This window comes from Chinchilla lanigera, unplaced genomic scaffold, assembly GCF_000276665.1.
Source record: "Chinchilla lanigera isolate Chin_1 unplaced genomic scaffold, ChiLan1.0 scaffold00004, whole genome shotgun sequence".
In the NCBI taxonomy this organism is placed as follows: Eukaryota; Metazoa; Chordata; class Mammalia; order Rodentia; family Chinchillidae; genus Chinchilla; species Chinchilla lanigera.
In genome coordinates, this window is record NW_004955405.1 from 38,176,476 (window position 1) to 38,183,835 (window position 7,360).

Here is a 7,360-nt window from a genome sequence, read left to right on the forward strand (position 1 = left end):
TGCTGAGAAAACCCAAGACAAAAGAATTATCGGACACAACAGTTGAAAGCATACTGCACCTGTCAAAACGTCTGTCATCTTCTATAGAAATGCACGATTCTAAGAGAGAAAAGGGAAACTTTAGAAAAGTCTCTCAGGAACAACAGCTCACTTTGTCTCCTTCCTCTGGCCAACTCCTCCATCTGAAAGCCATTGAGCTCCATCCTAAAGATTGCCTGGAAGGACCAGACAATAGGAAGGTCTCTGTCATTGTCAAGGACAGTTACACTTTGAAGATGACGCTCAAAAGAGGTTAAAATGGGTCAACAAGCAATTGTTGGGCCTATGCAATGACATGTGAAGAGAACATTGTTAAAGTCACACACACAAACAATCTCGATCTCAAAGAATTCAACTTTAACCTAGAGGAGGTGTGGGAAGGAAGAAACTAACACGCAATACTGATTTCGGATTTCATCCCAAAGAAGAGTGGGGGGAGGGGCCCCCAGAGAATCACTTAATAGACAGTTTGGGGGTAGGTTTTGCCATCCAAACATCTAGCTACCTTTGTCTCAGGACAAAGTGAGAAAACGTGATTTTAAAAAATGATATAAAAATAGGTGAGTGGTACTACACCCTTGTAGGTAATGTTATTTTTAAGAATTATGTTTTCTGGATTTATTTCAAGAACTACCTGTAGTATTTAGTCAGCTGACTGGCAAGTGGCTGAGGGTGAGAATATTGATTAGTAGTTATTACCTTTGTGCCTTTTCTTAGATGTGGCAAATAAAGAAAAATTAGCCCCCATTCTGAGAAACGCTATCACGTGGACAAACTGCATGTGCCCGAGAGTCAGCTGGCCCGGGTCTACTGCCAGGCTCTGCATTTCACAGGCTGTGTGACTCCGGGAAATTCTCCTCTCCACTCTCAGTTTCCGCCCGTGGGGAAGGGAGTGACAGCAACGTGCCACAATTATTTACTGCGAGGATTAAGGAGACACTGAGCCCACATAAGAAGCAAACCTACATCAGAACAGAACAAAAACCTGCACAGCAGCATTCATAGCAGTGTTATTCATAACAGTCCAAAGGGAAGAACAATCCCAGGTCCACTGAAAGATGGGTGGATAAACAAAAGCTGGTATATCCATACAGTGGAACATTATTTCACCACAAAAGGAAACTACAGTCCGGGTGCCACAGTGCACACCTATAATTCCAGCACTTCGGCAGGCTGAGGCAGGAAGTTTGTGATTTAGAGTCTTGCCTGAGCAAAATTTAAAAGGGGCTGGAGGTGTAGCTCAGTGTGAGGGTCCTGGGTTCAATCCCTACTCTCAAGGGGAAAAAAAAGGAAGTAGTGGCACACAAGGCAACATGTATGACTTGAAAATTATGTTACGTGAGAGAAGTCACAAGAGCCCACATATGGCATTATTCTGTTCCAACTGAAGATCCAGAATAGGGAAGTCTAAGTAGAAGAAAAGTCGGCTCGGCATTGCTTAGGAATAAGGGGTGGAGAGGGGCGTGTGTGGACAACTAAACGGCACCCAATTTTGATCTGAGCAGATAGAAACGCTGGGAGACCGACTGTGGTGACTGCACATATACCCCAGTGAGCCATTCACCTTACGCAGGTGACTTGCATAGTGTGTGACGATAATAGAGGTGTTAAGTAAAAATAACTGGGCAAGATTGATGGTAAAATCTTTTGGTGAATAGAAGAAAGAAAGGCAAATTACAAAAGGTCAAAAGGACAAAAACTGCAGTGGTGGGAAACAGAGATACTGCAATACAGGAATCAGAGCAGTGCTGCACCCATCTTAAATACTAAAACGTGGACTATCAGGAATATTTTTGTAAGTAAATAGAAATCACGGTGTAGAGCTTTGGAAAACAAATTTGGAAGATCATTGTTACAAATCCTGACTAATAATAAGACTGAAATTTCCATTTTAATCATAAAATATTCATTTTTCAAAAAATTTTAAAATATTCTAAAATTTAAAATCATTCCCTGACATCTAAAGACAACTTTTCCCTAAGTTGTCCACTAAAAAAAGTAAATTTTGAAATGAAAGGCAACTCTATGCTTTGAAGACTTTGCCATTTAACTATCTTAAAATATGTATAAAAATGTGTATGCATGTCAAGTGTTATAAATTAGCATTTGTCCAAAATTCCATATGACCCAGCTATGCCCCTTCTAGGTGTCTTCCTCAAAGAGCTTAAGACATCATACTACAGTGACACGTGCATTCTAGTGTTTCTAGCATCACAAGACATAGAAACAACCTGCATACCCATAGACAGGAGACTGGATAAAGAAATTGGAGTATCTATATATATATAGTGGAATACTACTCAGCTATAAAAAAGGACAAATTTGAGGCATTTATGTGAACATGGATGCACCTAGAAAATATGTTAAATGAAATAAATCAGACACACCAACTTAAATACCGTATGGTATCTCTCATCTGAGTAAGGTGAAGTACAAACAAAGAAAAAAGTAAAGGAAGGATAGATGGAGATAAGGGAATGGGTCTCTTGCAGATGAGAAGGGGTCCAGAGGACCAAAGCCAAGCCAAGGGGCGAGGGGAAGGGATGGGGAAGTAGGCAGAGTGAGGATGTGCCAGGCACAAGGTCCTATAACAGCAGGGAACACAGACATTATGTGCCATAAACATGAGCTAAGATTAACAAGATCAGGCCAGGGATATAGCTCAGCAGCACAAGCACCTGCCTGGCAAGTGCAAGGTCCTGAGTTCGATTCCTGGTACCAAAAAAAAAAAAAGAAAGAAAGAAAAAAAACAAGATGGACAAGAATGAAAAAGGGGGAAGGGGAACTAGGGGAGGAGAGAGGGAGGGAAGGAGATTAAAAGAAGAAAGAAGCTCACCAAGATGACTGGAAAACTACTGTAAAACGCATGGACTGCAGACAACTAATACAATAACATAAAAGTAGCAACTGTCCAGCTATAGAATCAAACATGAGGAAACTAAGGCTGCTCACTCAGAGATACACTCAGCACTGACCCCTTCTTTAAAGCATTATTTGAACTGCTTTCCAAAGTCCGTACCTACCGTGCATCATTGAAAAGGATGGCTTGTTTTGGTCATCAGTTTTCAAAATCTCAAATGATTCAAAAACATAAAACGAGCAACAGCCACACCTCTCCCTCACAGGAGCCCAGCTCCTGGCCTCTTTCTGTCCCCAGTGTGTCACAGTATGCATTTATTATAGATGTGCAGACATATTTCACTGTATAAAATAAATTATCTATGCCTTTGATCTTGCTGAAAGCTGGATTCGTAAAGAAATTAAGGGCACTTTAGGCTGCTTCTGTTGCAAGCATCCTCCAAGTCTCTCAGCGTACTATAGACAGAGTTTTGTGTTACGTTCCTTAAAGAGGGCCCCTCAAATGTCTAAACTTCAAGTGCCACAAAATTTGACTGATCTCAGTTTGATAGTCCCCACTGTACCCACTTTGTCCCTTCGAATTCTCTACTATCCAAAGTGAAGTTCGAATTCTGCCCCCAGAAGTCTACTCTAATTCCTCCAGCCTAAATCAACCTCCCACGGTGTATGTTTCCATTGCACTTAATGCAGTATAAAACTTCAGAATCCTTTCTTCTGACACTGAGTTGGTTGAATTTGGAGTTTATAATTTTTTAGACTATAATCATAACTAATTGCAAACCAGGAAGTATATATTATGTGATGGTACATAAGTCATATACTGTTTAACACTGTCCACAGGAGTCCATCCAAGGTAGCACCCCATTATCAAATAAACTGAGTCATCGGAGCAAAATACATGAATATTCATAGTAAGTGAGACAAGCAAGCATATCAGTAGCCTCGTAATAGATGCTACATAAACTTTAAATCTTTGGAGAGTTTTGATTTCAGGGTTCTCACTAAGGGATTACACACCTGAACACGATTGTGTCATCCAGGTTTACTTTATCACAGTGGTTCTTCACTGCTATATTCCCAGCAAAAACAAGTCTAGCACACGTGAGTGTTAAATAAATTTTATAGAAAAGGAAGGAAGGAATTCTTACATTAGGTTGAGCTTGTCGAGGAAAACGATTATATCCTTTTAAGTTAACATTCCCAGCATCAAAGCCGGCACTTGGCACGTAGGCAGTAACAAGAAGAAATGCTAGTCGAGCTGAATCGCGATTCTCAGATCTCTCTCCACGACCGACTATGACCGCAATCCACACTTCACGATTGGTCCCAACACACTGACTACTGGAATCAGATTGAATCCCACACGGGACAGAAGACACAGGGCGGGGGTGTGGAGGGAGAACAGGAGCGGGAGCGCAGACATAGCACAAACCCGTGAAAAAGAGCTGATGCACACAATCCTATTTCACAGAGACTTGGACCTGTATAAGCAGCATTTTTCTTAAAGTCAGATCCTCCCCGACAACAAGCTCTTTCCAGGACTTCTGTACGACTTCAACTCCTCACCATCCCACTTGTAGTTGCAGAGACCTTGCCGTATTCTTTCCCTTATCTGAACGGCTTGAGAGTAGTCTTGGAGTTGGGCTAAAAGTTCAGATTTGGAGAATGCTAGCTGGTATTCTGTACTCAGCACTGCACTTTCTAAACCGAAGGTTCTAAATGAATAGTCTACTAACTCATCAACCACTGTTTTCAAATACAGACTTTGCTTTCTGTGTACATTACAGTGTAAGGCTGTGAGCAAGGGCGACAGAGGCAGTCATCGTCTGACACACACCCAGACATCAATGTGTCTATTTCACTTTCCTTGGGAAATGAGGTAGCTTTACCGACTTCACAGCGCTGAGATGAAGGTAAACTGGGTACATAAAACTTCTCAGACATGAAACAGTCACCAGACATAGAGGCAACGGAAGGCAGTTGGATTTACAAACCCCTCAATAAGCCGGCACAACCGATAATACACACATTAATCAAGATAAGTTAAAAAAAAAAGTAACTTGTGTTCGTGTATTACTTACTTTTCAAAACGCTTTGATTTGATAACAAATTTTATCCTCAAATTATCCTTCTTACAACAGTATGCTGTATGAGAACCATTGTTGAATTCCTACCTTCTTGTGTGGTGAAGCTCTGTATCATTTCCAAGATTTTTTATTACTTGTTATGGTGTTTGATTGTTCGATCAATCTCACATTCTTACCTCTGGTGGACTGAGCAACTTCTTTGTAGATAACAGTATGTAATGTAGCAATCATTGTTAATTCCTATCATTTTGTTTTGAGGTCACGTATCATTTTTGTTGTTTTGGTGTTGCTTTTATCTTTGTGTTGTTATTGTTTTGGTAGGTTTTTTGCCTTTAAAATAAAACAAAACAAAACAAAACAAAAAATTATTCTTCTTAATAAACAAAACACTTCACCCCAACTGAACAGGGAAGGAACTTCCAGCAAATGGTGAGAGTGACATAACCGGTCACAGTTATAGGACACTGTCCTGGCTTTTCAGAGCCAGGTCAGCCAAACTTCTCAGTTTTCTCCACCATGGTCCCACAGCATCCCATCCCTCTCTTTCCCACATCCAATGCTGGCCAGCTGGTCACCTAGAACAGCGCTTCCACCTTTCAGAAACCTCAGAAACCTCCTCTTCCCTTGTCCTCAGAGACTTCACTCACAGTGAATGTTCCGGTCAACAAGAACGAGGTAACAACAACCTCTAACTACGTTGCTCTCCAAGCAGTTCATTTCCCAGAAGTGTTTATCTATGCACTCGATCCCACAATGCATCTGTCTAGGGCTAAGGCTCCAGGGAACCCGCTTTGGGAAACTGCTTTCTAATAGGATGTACCATGTGTTTTACATTTTTTTACCTGAATACTTTTTCTCAGTCCTGAACAGAATTTCTGCTTCTGCATTGCATTCTTAGTAAATTCACTAATTTGCATTTTTACAGCTGAGGGAACCCACCTACTATATCAAATTTAAATATCCCAGAATCAAAATTCTATACAAAACCACCTGTTTATCCACAAACTCCCCAACCAAATGACATGGAGTTGAACTTGGAGCTGTCACATGAGCTCTGCTGAGCAGAAGTTTTTATGTATTTGGGAAACTCTGGCAATCATGATTGATAATAACCCGTGCATTCTCTTACACTAAACCTATGTTCATAAATAATCAAAATAAATGATTAATTATAAAAGCCACATAAATTATATGAATCGGGGACCAAAAATGTTCTAAAGTTTGACCACACAGCACTTATCGTTAAGGTGCGTTACTCCTAGAGAATGCTACTATTTAAAGAAATTTAAGAATCTCTAAAAGATTAAAATGATCTCTACATGTAAGGCAGTTTGTTTAAAATATTTCATTCCTATCGCAACTTTGAGACTTCAAGTTGAACCTGAAACATGATGATGTCTTAAATTATAATTTTTTTTTTTTTTTTTTTTTGGTACTGGGATCGAACTCAGGACCTTGTGCTTGCCAGGCAGGCACTTATGCCACTGAACCTTATCCCCCAGCCCTTAAATTATAGATTTAGATAAATATTGAAATAAATTTAATGCAGTAAGATTTCATACCCTTATCAAATCTTACAAATCTATTCCTTTGGGGAAACTGTAAGGAACTTGAATACAAAAATGTATATGGATATACTGGTCACACTGATTTCTGTTTCTTTCTGGATGTTTAAGGACTTTAAAGAGAAAAAGGAAGCCCTTAAACTCACTGGGTACAGCTGGCCTCAGCATTACGTCACCCTGAAAAGCTGTTCCGCTAACCCGCTAAAAGAAATAAAAAATATTGCTCAGCATGACCAGTTTGCTAGTGCAGTATTTTCTGCAACAAATCAGAAACATCTTTTACAGTCCACTGACTTGCAAGTAATCCAAGCCCCCAAACTAGGATTCAGCTTCAACTATCCTGTAGAACTCCCCCCGGGCACACCAGGCGCAATCAAATTTCATGTCAACTATTAAATCGCAGGCACTCGGATGTGTTTTCCACCTCTGCGCAGAAGTTCTGAAGGCCTAAGGAAACACCCGGGCCCAGGGCCTGGGCCGGCCCGGCCCCTCTACCCGCAGGGCGAAGCCGGCACCCTCGGGGCCCCCAGGCGCCCTGGGCACGCGGCGCGCCCACCCCTGCGGTGCGGCGCAAATTCTTTGTGACCCTGGGAGACGCTGCGGAACAAAAATGCTATTAGAAATGCTTCCAAAGGGACATTTTTGGCTGCGAGAGAGACTTTTGACGTTATTTATTAGGCTCAAAACTGCTTCACAAAGGCCTAACAATGGTCCTGTGGAAACCGGCGCATCTGAGGCCCTCCCCGCCGTCGGCGGCCGGCTCGGCGCGGGGCACGATCCGCCCGCAGCGGTGGGCGCCGCGCCGTCACC